The sequence below is a fragment of the Schistocerca serialis genome, chromosome 4 (genome assembly GCF_023864345.2).
Source record: "Schistocerca serialis cubense isolate TAMUIC-IGC-003099 chromosome 4, iqSchSeri2.2, whole genome shotgun sequence".
Lineage (NCBI taxonomy): Eukaryota > Metazoa > Arthropoda > Insecta > Orthoptera > Acrididae > Schistocerca > Schistocerca serialis.
The window spans coordinates 337,587,396-337,608,368 of record NC_064641.1 but is presented as its reverse complement, the minus strand read 5'-3'; positions in this window follow the sequence as shown (position 1 = coordinate 337,608,368).

Below are 20,973 nucleotides of genomic sequence, written 5' to 3'. Positions count from 1 at the left end.
TAAGACTGAATGGCCCACATCTCAGTGGGTACTTGGCTTCAGACATGCGTTGCTTAGCCTAAGCATTACGCTCAATGCGAGGAGCGTACCGATAGTCATCGGGAACTTTGGGCAAGGGCGCAAAGTCCGGGTATACGCCTGCCCCCACCACACCCCAATCCAAACGCAACATAACGTGGCTGACACATCGTTTCTCATAGCCAGTCGCCACCGCCCAAATACACACATACACACACACACACACACACACACACACACACATACATAGACACGAACACACGCTACATTACTCTCTTACCGTGACCGCTCTCCTCCAACTTGATCTAAAATGTGAAATGAGTAGGAAAATTAGAAAAAAGAGAACCCCTTTTATTTTATTTCCAATGCCATGGTAAATCGAAATATAAAGTTCACAATTTTTCTATGATTCATCCAAACATGAGACAAATATTCGTGCCTACATCACTGCATATAACAAATACTGCACGCAAATGGAAGTACTTTTAAATAAATAAAAACTGAAATTGGTTCTTATGAGTATTTGTTGTGATTGAAATAATATCTAATATCATATTACCAGTCAAAGAAGGAACGAATAGATAATTTCAAAGAATATAAATGTTAATATCCACTGTAAAATGTGAATGCTTCCTTTATTAATTATTTTCGTTTGTTGTCTGAAATCATATTGGCTTGATTGATTTATTGTAACTTTGCTGTTGTTTAGCTTTGGGTGACTTCGTGCTTTTCCAACTGTGAGAGAAATCAAATACACCTGACTACGAGTACACAACATGAATTTGGCCCTAGTGTATAATCTTTTTACAGAAAAAACAACAACAACAAAGAAAAATGTACAATCTGATGAAATCCTGAAGTTTACTATCAATCTCTTTAATTAAACAAAGTGGTCCCTGTGCGTTAATGATTTATGAAATGGTCCCTGTGCATCGATAATTATTGTGGCAAACTGATTCTGAAATGAAAATATCTTACCTCATAATATAATTGCTTGGGAACGTGGTGCTTGCTGCTTTCTGTGCACCAGCTGAAAATTCCAAACTACAGTTGCTGAGGGCTTGGTGCAGTGCTCCAGACAACAAATAAACTATTTTATACATATCACTGAATGGGACACTCTCCAAGTAAAAATGACCTTTATCGATTATGTGCCCAATTCTCTGAGGTGAAATATTGATTTAACAAACTCTTTTTAAATTATCTGATATATTACTACTTGTATGCAATTCATGTTACAACACTGATTAATAGTGGCAAAGGGCAACATTGATATCAAACTCTTACTCTCACAAACGTTAGAGAAATATATAATAAACATGAAAAATATCTTACAGTGAAATTACTCAATCTTAATGAAAATTTGAAAGTTCCCCGATATCGACAATAGTTCCAAACTACGTGCTATTGCAATGCAAATAAATAAAGAAATATTTTCATTCAATTGGTTTTCTAATCTCCTTACATCTCATTTCATTCTAAATCGCTAATTGAATCTTTCTCCTCTGTTTCACAATATTCAAACACAAATCTTTTACTTAAACCCAGATGCACTTAACTTGACGTCTACATTGCCACGAGTTCCCTGGTCGCCTCTGTCTCACTACTTCTGTGCTCCCGCGCTCCTCGCTGTCAAGCAGCGATGACAAAAACAGCGACGTACCTCCTCTCGCCAAAGATTGCGTTAAAATAATCAGCAAATTCAAAGCTGTCGCCTAGAGTTTGAGACCTCCGCAGTATGTACAGATTCCCAGAAATGCAAATAACAAATTCCCAACAGACCTGTTTCAAATGTACACTTTTAATTTTAGTATATACATATCTAATGATATGAGCATATTTAGTAACCTTAGTGTCTTACCTAACTGAGATTAGCGTCTGTCTTACTTGAACAGAGTGGTTATTTATTTTAGAAAGATTAATATTTCGTGTTCTTTAATTTTCTACATAAGTTATAGGTTTCCATCTATATTCCGCGGGCTCGAATCCTGCCTCGGGCATGGATGTGATGTCCTTGGGTTAGTTAGGTTTAAGTAGCTCTAAGTTGTAGGAGACTGATGAACTTAGATTTTTTTTTTGTTTTTTGTTTTTTAGATTCCGCGAACTGTAAAGAATATGGCAGAGGACACTTTTTTTGCTTCCCCTTTTATTCTTGGATGGTACATGGAAGAATGACTACTTTTACACCTCAGTGCGAGTTGTTATTCATCGATTTTATCTGCAGGGTAGATACGTAGCTGGCTGAAAAAAATTCGTAGCTTCAGCACTTGGAATTTTCCAAGCACGTTCTTGAGAGAGACGTACGCTGTACGAGACTTGCTTCGAGGTCGGCCATTGAAGAGTTCTCTGCATTCCCCATCCATGTTATGTCCGCCTCCGTAGCTAAGTGGTCATTGTAGATGGCTGCCAAACAGGGGACCCAGGTTCGATTCCTGGTACTGCCAAGGATTTTTGTTCGTAGGAGGATTGGTGAGAGGTTGACTCAGCCTCGTGAGGTCAATTGAGGAGCTGCTGCAATGAGAAGAGGTATCTCCAAGGTCTGTAAATTCGGCAAAACAAATGGCAGAGAGGTGTGCTGACCACATACTCTCTCCATACCGCATCCGTATGAAGTCCAATGGCAGAGAATGATGACACGGCAGCCTGTCGATATCCCTTGAGCCTTCACGGCCTGGTCAAAGAGCTCGTTTGTTACAGTCTCACCTCCGAACAGTCTTGTTACCATTACCATTCTCATCGCTCTTCTCCTCTTGATAGTACTCCCAAATCGGATAATCACTCCTGACTCATTGCAGAAGGTAAACAGCGGTATTATTATGTAGCGTGTAAAAAAATTGTCACATATTCGTACATGAGGTCGTACTATTGGTCGGAAGCAGAAGAGAAGTTCACATAACTACACGTACGGAAACCAATACCTCTTGAAATGTCGCCGTTTTTATTCGTGAAGAGTAGTGTGTAGTATTTGGTGGCGTAGGCCGCCTTAGTGATGTAGTTCTCTGCGCAAAGAGTTACCAGCGCTACTGTAACACGCTAGCCTTGCGGAAAGACAATGTTGTTTATCGACTACGAGGCACCACACAATTTACACGTCGTGAGAAAGTAGCTCTCCACAACGTTGTCTGATCGATGGATTGCTCGAGAAGGTCCGTTAACATGGTCACCCTCTTCACTGGACGTGAGTAAAAAGTAAGTGATTTTTGTCAAAAGAGGGCCACACGCAGCTACCTTTAGTGTCTACTTTTACATAATAGGCAAATGGGAGTCAGAGAAACGATTGACCCTTAACTCGTTAGGTATTTGTTTCTGGACAGTTCGTGCATGCGTATATTTTAGCTTGGAAGAAGAACGCTCAGCTTCGGCTACAGGTTTTGGCTGTTTCAGGTATAACAGGATGGCTGTACCTCGTATGTCAGCGTAACAAATGGCTCTGAGCACTATGGGACTTAACATCTGAGGTCATCAGTCCCCTAGAACTTAGAACTACTTAAACCTAACTAACCTAAGGACATCACACACATCCATGCCCGAGGCAGGATTCGAACCTGCGACCGTAGCAGTCGCGCGGTTCCAGACTGAAGCGCCTACAACGGCTCGGCCACACAGGCGGGCTCAGCGTAACACCAGACATTTTATGTACTTATATTTTAAATGAAGTTGTTACCTACATCAGCTACGCTGGAAACAGAGAAGAAATGTCATGAGGAAATTTTACTGAAAAATGTATGTGATTAGTGTTTAATACTTTTGGGCGGTAGGTGTGGAAAAAAATCGTATTGATACCTGTGCGACTATAATATACGTCATTTCGTAACACCAGCTACATAGCTACGAATAAACGAAGAGTTGAGTAAAAACTGTTACTTATTAAGTCTAGTAACTGACTCTATGAATCTCTCGTTCTGGGAATGGAAGTCAAAGTGACTTTCCACTATTTTTATTCATTTATTTGACAATTTGTATTCGATGCGCCATCTCTGATATTCATTGAAACTTTAACCGAGAGTTAGTCGGCTGATCCCATCTGTTCCTGAGAGCAACCAAGGGAAATGTCTGAAATATCGTGATGCACATTTTTACCCGGCCATCCAGAATGAGGTTTTCGAAGATTTCTCCCCGTAGGACTTGGGGCAGGTGTTGGGATGGTCCCTTGACAAATGACACGACCGATCTCCTTACCTAGCCTTCACGTGCCCGAGTTCGAGGTCCGTCAATAATGACATCGTCGTCGACGGGACGGTAAACCCTAATCTTCCTTCCTTTATTCCTCACACGACCGTTGAATCCTACACTTCAATTCGTTGTATTTCTTATTCTTACGAAGTATGTTTGTCATATCTCTAAGGACATCAATGAACCTCTGTCTAAGAGTGTAAATGGTGTCGTATCTGTCATATCGAAGCACTGGATTTCGTTTGATTTCTTCAGCGGTAGCTTGGAAGCACTCACGGAACAACCCTTAAATCCTACCTCCTTAATATACTGTAGGGGAAAAAAAGTTGATGTTCGCAACTTTTTCTAAATGCAGAGCTGCTTGTTGATTAGCGTCCACAGCGACTATAAGGACTCTATTTGAACTGCGCCTTGATTCTTTTTTGTATACCAGTGTATGCGTGACTCATGGTTGATATTCCATCATTGTCCTTGACTGAACGCTTTCTTTCTATAGATTCCATTGATCACATGTGAGTTCTAGTGTAGGCTTACCTGAGTAATATAAATGATTCACATATGTTTACCTTCGTATTATTTCCGAAACAAATTTTAACATATCGAAAACTTTTCTTGATTCTTATATTTTAGATCCTTCTTTTATTTATCCTTTGCATTTTCATTTTTCCTAATTTTTTTATCATGTTTCTTTCGTACGTCAGAGGCACCTTAGTCTCACCCTAGTTATGTTACTGACATTATCGGTGGATACATCCCTCAATTGTGTAGTGATTTTTTTCCACATATCCTCGTTGAACAAAGACGAATCGTGACATGACTCTGGTTTTCAACAATACGTGAATCTCTGCAGCTACCAACGTTGTGGCCTAGCAACAGCATCATACGAGTCGTATAGCGAGCGATGTGAATAATTCTTAAATTCAGCAATATCCAAAGGCAGCTGATGAACCCAGAAAGAGCAACCAGGAGGTAAGCTGTCAACAAACATTTGATTTCTGTCAGTCCATGGCACCCGGAACAATTTCTCAAATATGTTGAACCCCAGTAGTGCCAAGGCATATTACATAATGCGCGTTACTGGGCAAGGGGAAGGTGGGCGGTACTTCACGTTCATCAAAAAAAAAAAAATTAAAATCGTTAATTACAGCTGAATTACATTAACAATATACTTTTTAAAGTGGTATTGATATGTAATTATATTCTGGAATACGAAAAATGTCTCTTAGCAATCTCTTCGCAGTATTAACGCACTTCAGTAGCGAGTACCACCGCCTTTAAGACCATCATAAAAAATTTGACAACTCCAAATTTCGTTCATTGTTGTTGAATTTTACGCTCAACATACGTTTTAAAGGGATATTTATGTGTAAGGTTCTGAATCTGGAAATATTTAATACAACATTCGCTGGGGAAAGTTTAACAGAAAACTTCGGATAGTGAATCCGGTAGATATGTAATTAAAAACAAATATTTTTTTAATTTTAAAATATAAGGTAAGTGACTATATTACAATATTTTCAAATGTCGACATTAAGTACCCCTCTCCCCGCTCATTGGTATTGCGAGAGTTGGTGAATTGGAGATCTTCGGCACAGCTGTTACATTCGTTTGACTTTGCAAACCAATCATCGAGATTGTGTAAACACTAAGTTTCATCCAGCTTGTCTTGAAGAAAAATATATTTTACATATCTTGTAATTATACAAGAAAATTATAATACTGAAAATTATATGTTCGCCTACGAAGTGCCGGCCAGGGTGGCCGAGTGGTTCTAGGCTCTACAGTCTCGAACCGCATGACCGCTACGGTCGCAGGCTCGAATCCTGCCTCAGGCATGGATGTGTGTGATGTCCTTAGGTTAGTTAGGTTTAAGTAGTTCTAAGTTCTAGGGGACTGATGATCTAGGAAGTTTAGTCCCATAGTGCTCAGAGCCATTTGAACCATTTGACCCTACGAAGCTACCTTGCCAAGTGCACTGTGTATTCGCTCATGTAGATAATGTTCGAAAAGTCATGTACAGTATATCACCACGGCCTCTTGAAACATTTTTTCCGTGCGTATACCATTAAAATAATACATTTATAGGAATTTCTAATGTATGTGGGTATTATAAGTACAGGGTTATTACAAATGATTGAAGTGATTTCACAGTTCTACAATAACTTTATTATTTGAGATATTTTCACAATGCTTTGCACACACATACAAAAACTCAAAAAGTTTTTTTAGGCATTCACAAATTTTCGATGTGTGCCCCTTTAGTGATTCGGCAGACATAAAGCCGATAATCAAGTTCCTCCCACACTCGGCGCAGCATGTCCCCATCAATGAGTTCGAAAGCATCGTTGATGCGAGCTCGCAGTTCTGGCTCGTTTCTTGGTAGAGGAGGTTTAAACACTGAATCTTTCACATAACTCCACAGAAAGAAATTGCATGGAGTTAAGTTGGGAGAGCGTGGAGGCCATGACATGAATTGCTGATCATGATCTCCACCACGACCGATCCATCGGCTTTCCAATCTCCTGTTTAAGAAACGCCGAACATCATGATGGAAGTGTGGTGGAGCACCATCCTGTAGAAAGATGAAGTCGGCGCTGTCGGTCTCCAGTTGTGGCATGAGCCAATTTTCCAGCATGTCAGATACACGTGTCCTGTAACGTTTTTTTTCGCAGAAGAAAAAGGGCCCGTAAACTTTAAACCGTGAGATTGCACAAAACACATTAACTTTTGGTGAATTGCGAATTTGCTGCACGAATGCGTGAGGATTCTCTACCGCCCAGATTCACACATTGTGTCTGTTCACTTCACCATTAAGAAAAAATGTTGCTTCATCACTAAAACAAGATTCGCACTAAACGCATCCTCTTCCATGAGCTGTTGCAACCGCGCCGAAAATTCAAAGCGTTTGACTTTGTCATCGGGTGTCAGGGCTTGTAGCAATTGTAAACGGCAAGGCTTCTGCTTTAGCCTTTTCCGTAAGATTTTCCAAACCGTCGGCTGTGGTACGTTTAGCTCCTTGCTTGCTTTATTCGTCGACTTCCGCGGGCTACGCGTGAAACTTGCCCGCACGCGTTCAACCGTTTCTTCGCTCACTGCAGGCCGACCCGTTGATTTCCCCTTACGGAGGCATCCAGAAGCTTTAAACTGCGTATACCATCGCCGAATGGAGTTAGCAGTTGGTGGATCTTTGTTGAACTTCGTCCTGAAGTGTCGTTGCATTGTTATGACTGACTGATGTGAGTGCATTTCAAGCATGACATACGCTTCTCGGCTCCTGTCGCCATTTTGTCTCACTGCGCTCTCGAGCGCTCTGGCGGCAGAAACCTGAAGTGCGGCCTTAGCCGAACAAAACTTTATGAGTTTTTCTACGTATCTGTAGTGTGTCGAGACCATATGTCAATGAATGGAGCTACAGTGAATTTATGAAATCGCATCAATCATTTGTAATAGCCCTGTACTTCTAAATTATTATACACTGTTTTCGTGCATTAAGGTGTGTATTTGTCAAAAAACTAATTTTCCCCTTAATATATCGGTGTGTTATTAACAGAATAAAATGCTGTTTGAGATTGTGGTTCCTGCTTACGTATAATTATACACCCTTTATCTTCTTTGGGCCACTACAGCGCTTGCCCTAAATCACAGTACAGTGGATTCTCATCTGAGAGGAGGTCGCTGATATTCAAGCTACTATTCTGTCAATTCAGCTCGCTGCCAACTTTGGTAATCAAACGATGCTGTGCTCTATAGGCCTATCGCTATAGTCGGCATTGCTTAACGCTGTATTTCATTTCGTTGATGAATAATTTGTAGCACTGAGTGTCACACATCTCTTATGCCCCTTATCTGACAAATGTTATTCCATCTACGACGAAGCAAAAGCGCCTTCAGTCACTCACACACAAGCGATTTCCAAAGCGAGTTTAATCAGTATTTCCAGTTTCAGTATGCCGGGAAGATATGTTATCGAAAATTACTTCCTAAGTTTGGCAAAGTACATGCTATGTCGGTTAGCACTCTGAAGCAGAAGTGCGAAGATATTAAATTTGGGCTGGAATGTTTTAATTGGAATATTGTAATCTGTCGGCCAAGAAGCTATTCAGACTTAAATTTTGCGTTTCTTGCATACTGAATGATCTGCCCACAATTTTCGGCTGTCTTTGATCAGTTAATTACTAGTTCTGAAATTTTCCTCGTTTTCTTGATTCCTTTTTTTCTACCTAACATTTTAGTATGGTACAAATATTTTTCATGTTTGTTATTGAAGTAATTTACCTCTTCTTCGAAATAGTTGCGGCGGTAACAGGTTTCGTGTTCCGGAGGACGGTGGTTAAAATTCCCACGCGACCACCCAGGTTTAGGTTTTCCCCTAATTCTCTACATCTCTAAAAGAGAACGTTGGGATGTTTCCTTTCAAAGGGTACGGCCAATCTTTATCCCTGTCATTCTCCACAGTTTATTCACATTCTCTAATGATCTCTTCGAAGACGTGAAATTAAATCAGTATCTTACTTGCTTCTTTGAAAATACGTACATTTTGATTTTTTGAGGGTTTTACTTACAATTTCGTAATTCAGTCGGTGAAGTGATTTAACCCAGTAAGCATCCAAGTCCACACATGCTTATTCTACATGACACTATGGTTCTGTTCATAGCCTGGGATGTAGGAGTGTCCAGTCGACTTACACAGGTTTGTTTTTACGACAGTTCTTTTCACCGTAGGAAGGCTTTGTCTATGTTAAAGGACATATAATAGTTTCATTCTCGCTAAGTGTGCTGCGGCTATTTTTATGGTCTGTATTTCGCAAATACATCTCAAGTCCTCATTCCACCACAGCCCTGGCTGCAACGTTTGTTCACATCTATTACCTTCTGTTCTATAGTTTTATATAAACTGAGGTGTCCCCCTCGATAACTGAGTGGTGAGCGCGGCAGAAAGCCATGCAGGGGGGCCCGTGTTCGATTCCCGGCTGGGTCGGAGATTTTCTCCGCTCGCGGACTGAGTGTCGTGTTGTCTTCATCATCATGTCATCCTCGTCGACATGCAAGTCGCCGAAGTGCCGCCAACTCAATAAGCTTGCACCAGGCGACCGGTTTACCCGAGGGGAGGCCCTAGCCATATGACATTTCATTTTATTAACTGTCCGAGACGCAATGCACGTCGATCTTTGATCTGCGAAAAGAGGTAAAGGGTTTAAGTGTCTTACATCTGAAGGATATATAAAACCACCTCTGATGATTTTAACACAGATGAATATTTCACTATGTAATATCCCCCCCCCCTTTTTTTCCCCTGAAGCTACAGAAGTATTTCAGCTTAGTTAAGGAGTCCTTAGAACCTTGCGCAAGAGGCGTACGGATGAATGTCTTTGCTTTTACATCCTATATTTACAGAGATTAGGACAACCCGTCCTTGGATTATCTTACTGAGACGTCATATAGGATTTCTTCTAACTTGTTTTGGCGTAAGGCTCTTGTACTTAATGCTCCTCGCAGAAGCCGTAATTATCAGCACCAGGGATTCTCTTGAAAGTGCAATTCTACACCCTATAATTTCTAAGTGATGAAAGGGGGAGCTATATTAGCTGAATTTATGATCTTGGGTGCCCTGATGGTGTGGTTTTTTTTCGTTTTTTTTTACGAAAACGTCAATACCTGACAATAATGAAACACGTCATTAATTTTAACTCAAAAGTAGCTTTTCCTTAGAGAATGGTCTTACGACAGTACTAACATCGGAAGGCGAAGGAGGAGGAGAGGAGGACATTACTGTTTAACGTCCCGTCGACAACGAGGTCATTAGAGACGGAGCACAAGCTCGGATTAGGGAAGGATGGGGAAGGAAATCGGCCGTGCCCTTTCTAAGGAACCATCCCGGCATTTGCCTGAAGCGATTTTAGGGAAATCACGGAAAACCTAAATCAGGATGGCCGGACCCGGGATTGAACCGCCGTCCTCCCGAATGCGAGTCCAGTGTGCTAACCACTGCGCCACCTCGCTCGGTCGGGAGGCGAATGTCGACAATGGCGGGCAATCGAGATCTCTTACTTAAGATCGTGGAACATCGTAACTGTTGGTACAACTTCGTTATTTTAAACATTGTTCATTTGCCTATGGAAACTACTAATTTGTTACATCCTAATATTATTGTAATGAAGTACTAATATCTGTAGTGGGAATAGTGTCTTTTATTAGTAAATATTTATTAAACAAAAGCACCTGCTTTATGCCAGAATGGTTGTGGTTTCCTACGTACAGTGTTCTGGTGTTACTGTCTTTCTCACCCTTAGCCTCAACACCTCACCCCATCATCTACTGGCACTGCTCGATTGTCCAGCGGTTACTTCAGCCAGCGTGGAATCCATAATCTTACTCAATGCTGCCTCAGCTTACTGGATGCTACTGATTTTAGTAGATGCTATATAAAATGTATATCCCGAAAATAAGGAAATAGAATAATATTTCAAAGGAAGGGGTATCTTACACATAAAGAAAATTCTTCACTTAACTAATCGATTTCAATATTTTTTTCCATTTTTGTATCCATTTTAATTTTTCTTTGTGTTCCCGCTTCTTTCTTTCTTTTGGTTACCAGTGTATCTTACCCTTGGGGAGCCCTGGGTTATTTCCCCGGTTTCACCAGCCGGCTTATGCCCCTGACAAATGTCAAAGGTCGGACTGAATGCCGCTGAAGGCGTTGTGGGTCAGTTAGGAAAGTGTATAAGCGGAGCAGAGATCAGTAGTGCTGCCGATGGGCAAATCAACTGACGCAAGCGACTCTGAGAAACGATCAGCTCGTTATGACCTGGCTCCTGGTCACGAGCATCTCAGACACGGTTAAGCTGGTCGGCTGTGAGCATACTGCTATCGAGAGCATCCATGGCAAGTTGTTTAAAAGTGTATTACTGAAAGTCGTAAAATTTATGTCCGCAATTGGTACCAATTCGCAGATTCCGCCAATCTAGTATTATCAATATAGGACATCTTGTACTAATTTTGTACGTGACATAACACTGTTGACCTTATAATTGTAATTAACTGGAGCATCAACTATACATTTTGATGTCCTTTGAATAAAATATGTAGTAGTTCAATTTATCATGGGTTAGTAACAATGTAACGTTTCCTGCCTTTAGTGTTCGAGGTTAACGATACTGAGACCACCGATAAGTGACAAGTTGTCGGATGTCCACGCCACCTGAGGGTCAGAGGTTTTACCACTCCGAAAAGCGGGATAGGAAGCCATCTGTGGCAGCTCTGGCGACAGAGTATAATACTAATATGTGTTTGAGAGCACAATGTTCAGCGAACATTGCCGATCTTTTATCTGTGAAAGAGCCAACCACAACATCTTCCCATGTCGACCCAACGACATTGTTAGTTACGTTTTCAGTGGCATCATCAAGACTTGGCCGTCTGAGAAAGTAAACAAGTTGCCTGGTCGGGCGAATCACGGACACTTGAGGCAGGGATGGTGTTAACGTTACGTGAATCATGCAGACGGGCATCCATGGGACCTGGGATGGCGATCAAAGGCAGCATAACATCTGTGGACTGCGTGAACGTTGCTACAGATCACGTGTGCCCCTTCACACGAGTAGTCTTCCTCGACAGCAGTGGCATCTTTCAGCTGGGCAAATGTTTGTGTTACAAGGCCAGAATTGTGCTTCGGTTGACTGAGGGATATAAAAGCAATATCACGTTGATTTATTGGTCACGAGATTCACCTGTTGAACCAGATGGAACGCACTTGGGACACTCATAGACACCTGCTCAAGGCCCACAGACCATGAGCGCGTAGTTTACGAGCGCTGCATGACCTGTGCGAGGACAGCTGATGCCACACACATCTAAAAACTTACCTACGACTTCCCCCGAGAAATGGTATTGTACTATGTTCCAAAAGTGGAGCAGCACACTAGTAACAGGTGGTAGCCGTGTTTTGGCTCATCAGAGCATGTTTATAGGTGTGTGTCTAGTTTTAACCAGTATAGTCTCCTGTTAAGTTTTTCTGTGACTTCTGAATTATAGTAGGTTAGTTACTGAAATTACTATATTGGGATGAAATGCTCCCATCTCCCATTATACAACCAAAATAATTCTAAACACTACGACATATAGTACTTCCTGAAGGAATACTTCTTTCGACTGCTCGGAGTTATATATGTTATTTGTCCTAAAAGCCAGTGGTGCATTATATCACCAGCTGCATATTCATATCTTAAATATTCAGAATTTTACATATGGAACCATGAAGGAGTTAAACTGAGAAGATATCGTTATACATAAAATAGAAGAAATAATTGAAAATAGATTGTAGCTGCTTAGCCGTAAAACAATATTATTATCTATTCTTTATTAAAAGAATTGGATTTCCATTAGTAGCGACTTGGAAATCAGTCGCGTTTGAATACATGATCATCAGCAACATAGCTGTTACTATGAAATAAAGTAGTGCATTTTACGTAAGTGCTGTAGAATTGACATTCCTATGATAACGTTACGTTTCTAATAAAAATTCCCTTTAGTCTTCCAAAGATACTTACTGGCCACTTTAAAAACACAGTGCCAAGTACCGAAGCAGTTGTTTTGCATGCAGCAAATGCTAGCTCTCTCGTAAAAATTAAGTGCCAAATGGCAACGAGTTTTCAAATGATTTAATGAAATACAAGGTGTTTATAAAATACGCAAAAGTAACCTTTAGTTACGAAAAAAGTAAATAACTTAAAAGACTGTCCGATACGGCACTGAATGGAGTATATCTTCAAGTTTTATTTACAAATATTCAATATGGCTACCTTTTGTAACACGTCAAACGTCCCATCTGTAGTCAATTTCCAGTCAAATTCTATGAAGCATGTCTTGATGTGTGGTGGCAAGTGCCCTTGTTATCTGTTGTCGCATCTCGCCAACATTTCCCAGAAGCGGAAGAAGAAACACTATCTTTAATGTAACGCTGTAAACAGAACTCCATTGGGTGGAGATGGTCGTGGCGGCCTGGATACTGTTCCACCATGTCCAATGCAAGTCGGCATATTACTACTGAGATACAGTATAGCTTCATGATGATAATACGGTGGGATGTCATTTTTCTGCAGAATATATTGTGTGCCCTTTCAATTTGTGATTGAGGCAATAAATAATATTCAAGCATGTCCAGGAACAATATGCCATCTCCAACTGACTCAGTAAAAAAGCAACGGCTGTTGGTCCTGCTACATCTTACAGTGCAAAAAAATTAACAAATAATAACAATTTTTCTCTTAGGTGGTGGCTTGTAATATTTTGCCCTAAATTGTCTCTGACATGTAGTAGCGGATTTGGAATCATGAAACCATAAACAACGATGCGCACGGTCTACATTTTAGATTAACTCAATCGTGCATGCCATCTAGCTGGAAGGTCACCAACTAACAGTGTTAGACGGGAGTAAGACTTGAACAAATACTGCATTCAGCACAGCATTGAACTTCTATGCCAGTTATTTACCTTTTTCGCAATTAAGCGCTACTTTTATGTAACTACTTTACAAACACCCTGTGCTGTAGAGGAAATCTGAGACATGAGGACGTGTGCTGAATTCATACCGAGAATTGAATTAACAGCTAGAGAATTTCCTAAAAGTTATAGCGAATTTAACAGATCGGTCCTGAGTAGAGACATATATGAATGTTAAACCGATTATGGCTCCAGTGACATCGTCCATATTCCTAAATTGGGTACGGCAGCACGTGAGAACCTTTGTATTGGCTTACTTTAGGAAAACGGTAACTTATTACTCAGTCAAACAGTCTCTCCTTATTTTAAAGGACAATTGTAAGCGTTTGTTAAATAGCACCAGTTTGTTACCAACTTTAGCATCGTCAGTCCAATAGCATTGTTATCCCAACAGAACGGGTTGCCACGGTTAACAAAATTACAGGAAAAAAACGTTCCACATGCTGCAAGCACACCCTATTGCGTGCATTCCTGTAGCAACATAATGGCAGATTACGATTTAGTCCCTTCTACATCAGCAACAATGGCGCTCAAGCTCAGTTTCGAGAAAAATGGGATCGGAAATTGGTTGTGTCATTTCCAAGGAAACCACCGCTTTATTTGATGTCAGTAATTTCAAGGAAGCACAGAAAACCAAAATCTGGAAAACGGCATTGAGATATTGACTACTATCATCTCGAACGTTAGTGGAGAGATATAACCACTGCGTCACCTCGCTAAGTCATAACATATGGTTTCCGCCAGAGCAATGTAAAATACTGCAAAAAAAATAGTCCGCCCCGCTAGCCGAGTGGTCAGCGCGACAGAGTGTCAATCTAAAGGGCCCGGGTTCAATTCCCGGCTGGGTCGGAGATTTTCCACAGTCCGCCTTTAGCCGCGGAGCAGCTCGGACTTGTTTACGTCCCGGCTGCGAAAGTTCGCGGAAGAAGCGGTGTTTACACCGTCGTCACTCGCGTGTGTTACTGTTTGAATCGAACGCAATGGCACACAATTTCCGACAAACCACGATACAGTTCACGTTCTGTAACGAGTATGCACGACCGAAGGCATTCGAAATCGAACGTTTCTTGAGGGACGAAGTGCAACTTAATTACACTGAGGTTATTGGAATTCATTTATCGATCGTGAGCAGCACTCTTTACGTAAAGATGATTGACGACGCAGCATGCGATAAGATCATTGAAGCCGCCAAACGAGGATTCCAGTTCCGACATTCCGATGGTCATATTGGCGAAGTATTAGTCGCTCATTCGGGCCTGGGTGTGCGTACGATTCGAGTCTTTGAGCTGCCTTTCGAGGTACCAGAATCCTTGGTCACTGAATCGCTCCAGCCATATGGCAGAGTTATTAGTCATACGGCCGAACGTTGGGCAAGTTTTAGCACGTATCCAGTGCTCAATGGTGTCCGACAGGTGCGCATTGCGCTTACGAAACATGTGCCATCGTACATCAACATCGGCGGCTGTCGAGCAATTGTCATCTATGATGGACAGCCCCGGACATGCTCCGGGTGTGGTGGTGACGGACATCTTAGATCTGCGTGTATGCAGAGGAGACTCGTGCAACTCCCCAGCGGAGACCTCCAGACTCCGACTACACCAACGTCACTGCCGATGACTTACGTGGCGGCGCTTCGCGGGGAGGTGACGCCGAGGTCGGAGCGCACTATCGAACCGACGCCGCAGTTGATTGAGGCGCCTTCGGACCCCACTGAAGAAGGAACGGCTCCCACCAACCCTCAGTGCCAGACATTACAGGTGGTGCAGAAAGAGGATGACAGCATCACAACAGGCATGGAAGCTGAAGTGGAACGGCCCCAGGGCGTTGTAGCGGCGGCGAGAGCGCAGGTGATGCAAGATTCGCCAACACCAGAGGCCGAGGTTAGGGCCCGCAAACAACGCTCGCCAAAGCGACGCAAGAAGCGCCGACTAAACTCTGCGGAGACGCTCCCTTCTCTTCTTGGAAGCCCAGATGAGTCTAACACTATGGAACTGTCTGACTTGGAACCACAAGCTTCGGATGTCGCAGACCATATGAATTCGGACAGTGAAAAGATGTCATGTCGCTCGGAAGACGCATCCGCTCAGGGGCCTGCTTCCCCTTCTGCGGTGGAGTCTAACGCTGCGAAAGAACAACAGATGTCAAACATCAATGCCGCACAGGAAAATTTGGAGCACCCCAATAATATCAGCTGGTATGAACAGGACGACGAAATCACCGATGCGGACCATTCTATTGGTGGGGATTTGCATCCGTCCGCATCTCAAGAAACCTAATGCCGCAGGGACACGTCCGTCGGGCGACCCTCTGCGGATGTGCAAAGGGACTATCAATACGGTGAAACTTTGTCATTTTAACATCTTGTGGAGATGACAGCTACTCGACCCCAGGTATACAGAATAGGGACAGTGAATGTAAATACCATTAGATCGCCCGTGAAACAGCAGTTGTTTAGGGACATGATATACGCGTCGGATGTGGATATACTTATGGTGCAGGAAATTTACATTCCTGAGTTCCAGGAAGTCCATGGATACATCTCCTACACCTCGCCGCACTCGAACAACGACAGTGGAACGGCGATATTGGTACGGGACGGGATTCCGGTTCACGACCTGGCTTATCTACCTTCGGCACGAGGACTGGCGATAACTGTTAATGGAATTCGCATTCTCAACGTTTATGCCCCTTCCGGCACAGACAACAGACGGGCGCGTGCTACATATTATTCGGAAGAGATTGTGCCCTTATTTACCGGCAGATTCGATCATTTCATTATAGGTGGTGACTTCAATTGTGTTTTAGCGCAAAAAGACCAGATTCCACATTATAATACCTGTAGTGAATTGCATGTGCTATGCCGGGATCTGGAGTTAAGCGACACCTGGGACATGATTCATAGGAACCGTGAGGGATACACTTTTTATACCAGTCACTCGGCGAGCAGACTCGATCGAATATATGTTTCGGTTGGCCTACAGGATAAGGTGGTCGACGCGGAACGATGGCCTGCGGCATTTACTGATCATATGGCTTACATTTGTACCATATCGCTCCCTAGGCAAAGTGTGTGGAGAAGCCGCGGGACATGGAAGCTCAATTCGTCACTTTTGGCGGACCCCGAATGTCGTCAGAGAGTCGAGGAGGTATAAGGGCACATGTCAACGCCGTCTACCAACATATACCTCCGTGCTTCAATGGTGGCTCGAGTGTACTAAGCCGGCAATAAGAAGAGCTCTCATACAGTATGGTCGGGATAAGACGAGATGGCAACGAGACACTCTTGATTATTATTACACCATGCTTCGTGAGCTGTCCTTCCAGGTGCCGTCTGCAGAACATCATGCAGAAGTTCATCGTGTCAAGGCACAAATCCTATCGATCACGCGACGACGACTGGGTGGCATCCCAATACGGGCAAGATGTCTCGACACCATCACTGGGGAACGTACCTCGATGCACCATGTGTCGCGGGAACATAAACGTTACCGCCGGGCATTGGTAACAGTGCTCCACGGTTTAGATGGCCGTCAACTGACAACACAACAGGACATTGCAAACGAATTTTTAGAGCATTTCCGCCACCTCTATGCCGGTACACCGACGGACCGTCTGGTGGGGGAAGAGATACTGCAACACCTGCAAACGACACTGACAGAGACGGATAAGGCAGCGCTTTTGGAGCCACTCACAGAAGACGATATAAAGGTGGCACTCACAAAAGGAGCGGCCCATAAATCACCAGGTCCAGATGGGATTACCAGGCTCTCAGTGAGTTGTTGCGTATCGTCAGACGAACATTCTGCAGAAGCCGCCGAGAACTCGCCGCCGCTGACCGCCGTAGTGAACGGGTAAATGTAATCCCCAGACATCTCAGAGATTCCACCGTCTGGAACGGTCCCGGTACGTCTCCCAGACCCCGTCCAATGTGCATAATTTTGGATTTCGTCATGTTAACGACACTGCCTGCCGCCGTCCCATAAGAGTCTAGATGTTCAACAGCCTGACGAACTTCATGGCCAGATCTGACTAGAAGGATCAGGTCGTCCGCATATGCGCGACAAATGAAAGAGTTCTCATGAAGCGCTATCCCAGTAAGTGAGCGCCTCATAACACACATCAGCGGCTCAAGCGCTATCGCAAACAGCATCATGGAGAGTGGGCACCCTTGTCGGACTGAGCTGTTAATAGGAATCGAACCCGCTTCCCGACCGTTTACAATCACCTTCGATGTAGCCCCTCGTATTAGCCTCATAACGATGGAGATGAAAACCGGAGGAATCGCCATTCGGCTCATGACTGACACCAAGAAGTCATGGTTTATCCTGTCGAACGCACGATCGAAGTCCACAGATATCATCGCTGCTCGCATTTTACACGTTTCCGCAAGGGCGATAACGTCACGGTATTCACTTAACGCCGAGTAGATGTTGCTTCGCACCCCTAGGCAAGCCTGATCAGGGGATATTGTCCTGGATATCGCCAGCTTGAGACGAGACGCTAGTAGTCGTGCAAAGATTTTATAGTCGGTGTTTAGCATAGTGAGAGGCCGATATTGATTAACACTACGACTCCCCGCCATCTTCGGTATGGGAAGAAGAAAGCCCGTCACAAAATCCGACGGTAGGCGCATGTCCGGACGCATCGCCTCATTGTACATCGACACCAACTGTGGCATCATCATGTCCACGAATTCTCGATAAAACAAGAGTGTTACAGTGTGTAATAATTGTCTGCCATTCATTTAAAAGTGTTTTTAAATTTTTTAAAATTTTTTTTTTTTTTTTCAAAAGCTGAATCCAGTACGATCCTGGTTTACACACTTCACGTTTCACATTCTCATACATAACTTATTAAATACTTATCAGAATTTAATAAAATAAGTCTCACATGAAAGAAATAATTGTTCTCACGCTATAGCCTCCGGTTAGTGGAGCGTACCTCTTCCGTTCAATGTTTTTTAGCGAAAGTAACTTGCTGGCGCGAATCCCGGCCGCGCGTGGTAGGATCTCTAGACCACGCGCGCGCCAGCGGCAGACACTTGTGCAGCAGCAGTGAAGTCTCTTCATGATATCTGATCATGACAATGAAATAATCAGGCTATAGAGTGAGAACAATTATTTCTTTCATGTGAGACATATTTTATTAAATTCTGATAAGTATTTAATAAGTTATGTATGAGAATGTGAAACGTGAAGTGTGTAAACCAGGATCGTACGGGATTCAGCTTTTGAAAAAAAAAAATTTAAAAAAATTTAAAAACACTTTTAAATGAATGGCAGACAATTATTACACATGGGGTTGCAGGGGTTTTAGCCCCTGGGGAGGTGGGTGGGTGTTATTTCATTGTCATGATCAGATATCATGAAGAGATTTCACTGCTGCTGCACAAGTGTCTGCCGCGGGCGCGCGCGTGGTCTAGAGATCCTACCACGCGCGGCCGGGATTCGCGCCAGCAAGTTACTTTTGCTAAAAAACATTGAACGGAAGAGGTACGCTCCACTAACCGGAGGCTATAGAGTGAGAACAATTATTTCTTTCATGTGAGACTTATTTTATTAAATTCTGATAAGTATTTAATAAGTTATGTATGAGAATGTGAAACGTGAAGTGTGTAAACCAGGATCGTACGGGATTCAGCTTTTGAAAAAAAAAAATTTAAAAAATTTAAAAACACTTTTAAATGAATGGCAGACAATTATTACACACTGTAACACTCTTGTTTTATCGAGAATTCGTGGACATGATGATGCCACAGTTGGTGTCGATGTACAATGAGGCGATGCGTCCGGACATGCGCCTACCGTCGGATTTTGTGACGGGCTTTCTTCTTCCCATACCGAAGATGGCGGGGAGTCGTAGTGTTAATCAATATCGGCCTCTCACTATGCTAAACACCGACTATAAAATCTTTGCACGACTACTAGCGTCTCGTCTCAAGCTGGCGATATCCAGGACAATATCCCCTGATCAGGCTTGCCTAGGGGTGCGAAGCAACATCTACTCGGCGTTAAGTGAATACCGTGACGTTATCGCCCTTGCGGAAACGTGTAAAATGCGAGCAGCGATGATATCTGTGGACTTCGATCGTGCGTTCGACAGGATAAACCATGACTTCTTGGTGTCAGTCATGAGCCGAATGGCGATTCCTCCGGTTTTCATCTCCATCGTTATGAGGCTAATACGAGGGGCTACATCGAAGGTGATTGTAAACGGTCGGGAAGCGGGTTCGATTCCTATTAACAGCTCAGTCCGACAAGGGTGCCCACTCTCCATGATGCTGTTTGCGATAGCGCTTGAGCCGCTGATGTGTGTTATGAGGCGCTCACTTACTGGGATAGCGCTTCATGAGAACTCTTTCATTTGCCGCGCATATGCGGACGACCTGATCCTTCTAGTCAGATCTGGCCATGAAGTTCGTCAGGCTGTTGAACATCTAGACTCTTATGGGACGGCGGCAGGCAGTGTCGTTAACATGACGAAATCCAAAATTATGCACATTGGACGGGGTCTGGGAGACGTACCGGGACCGTTCCAGACGGTGGAATCTCTGAGATGTCTGGGGATTACATTTACCCGTTCACTACGGCGGTCAGCGGCGGCGAGTTCTCGGCGGCTTCTGCAGAATGTTCGTCTGACGATACGCAACAACTCACTGAGAGCTTTTGACATGATCCAACGTGTGGCATACACCAACGTTCACATAGCGTCACGACTGCCCCATTTAGCGCAGATCCTACCAATACCGAAAGGTATCGCCGATCGCCGCATGGCTGCCTTTGGTTACTATGTTAGTACTGGGATGTTATTTAAGATCAAATATGATACGTTAACGCTACAGTTCCGGAACGGTGGCCTCAACCTCACAACCGTGCGAAACAAAGCTCTGGCGCTTTACATGCGAGCGTTGATACGAAATTGGCAACAAAGAAAGCATACCATAACGTCAGCTCTGATAGAAGCACTTGTACCGCCTTCTTACGAACCCCCTATTGCGGTGGGCAATATTTCGCCTTCTCTTGCACACATTGCCTCATTTCTTGTTGATTACAGTTATGTTCGTCTGAAAGTACCTTCGACGAGAATACCCACGACTCGGGAGATCTATAGATGCTTGATGGATCACCATGGCCGCAACATAGTGGAATTCAAATACCCGTCGAGAACGTGGAACCATATTTGGTGTGCAGTGCATACTCCATTACTGTCAACAGCAGCGAGATCGATGTGGTATATTCTTATAAACCGTAAACTTGTGACCAGGAGTCGATTACATACAATTCA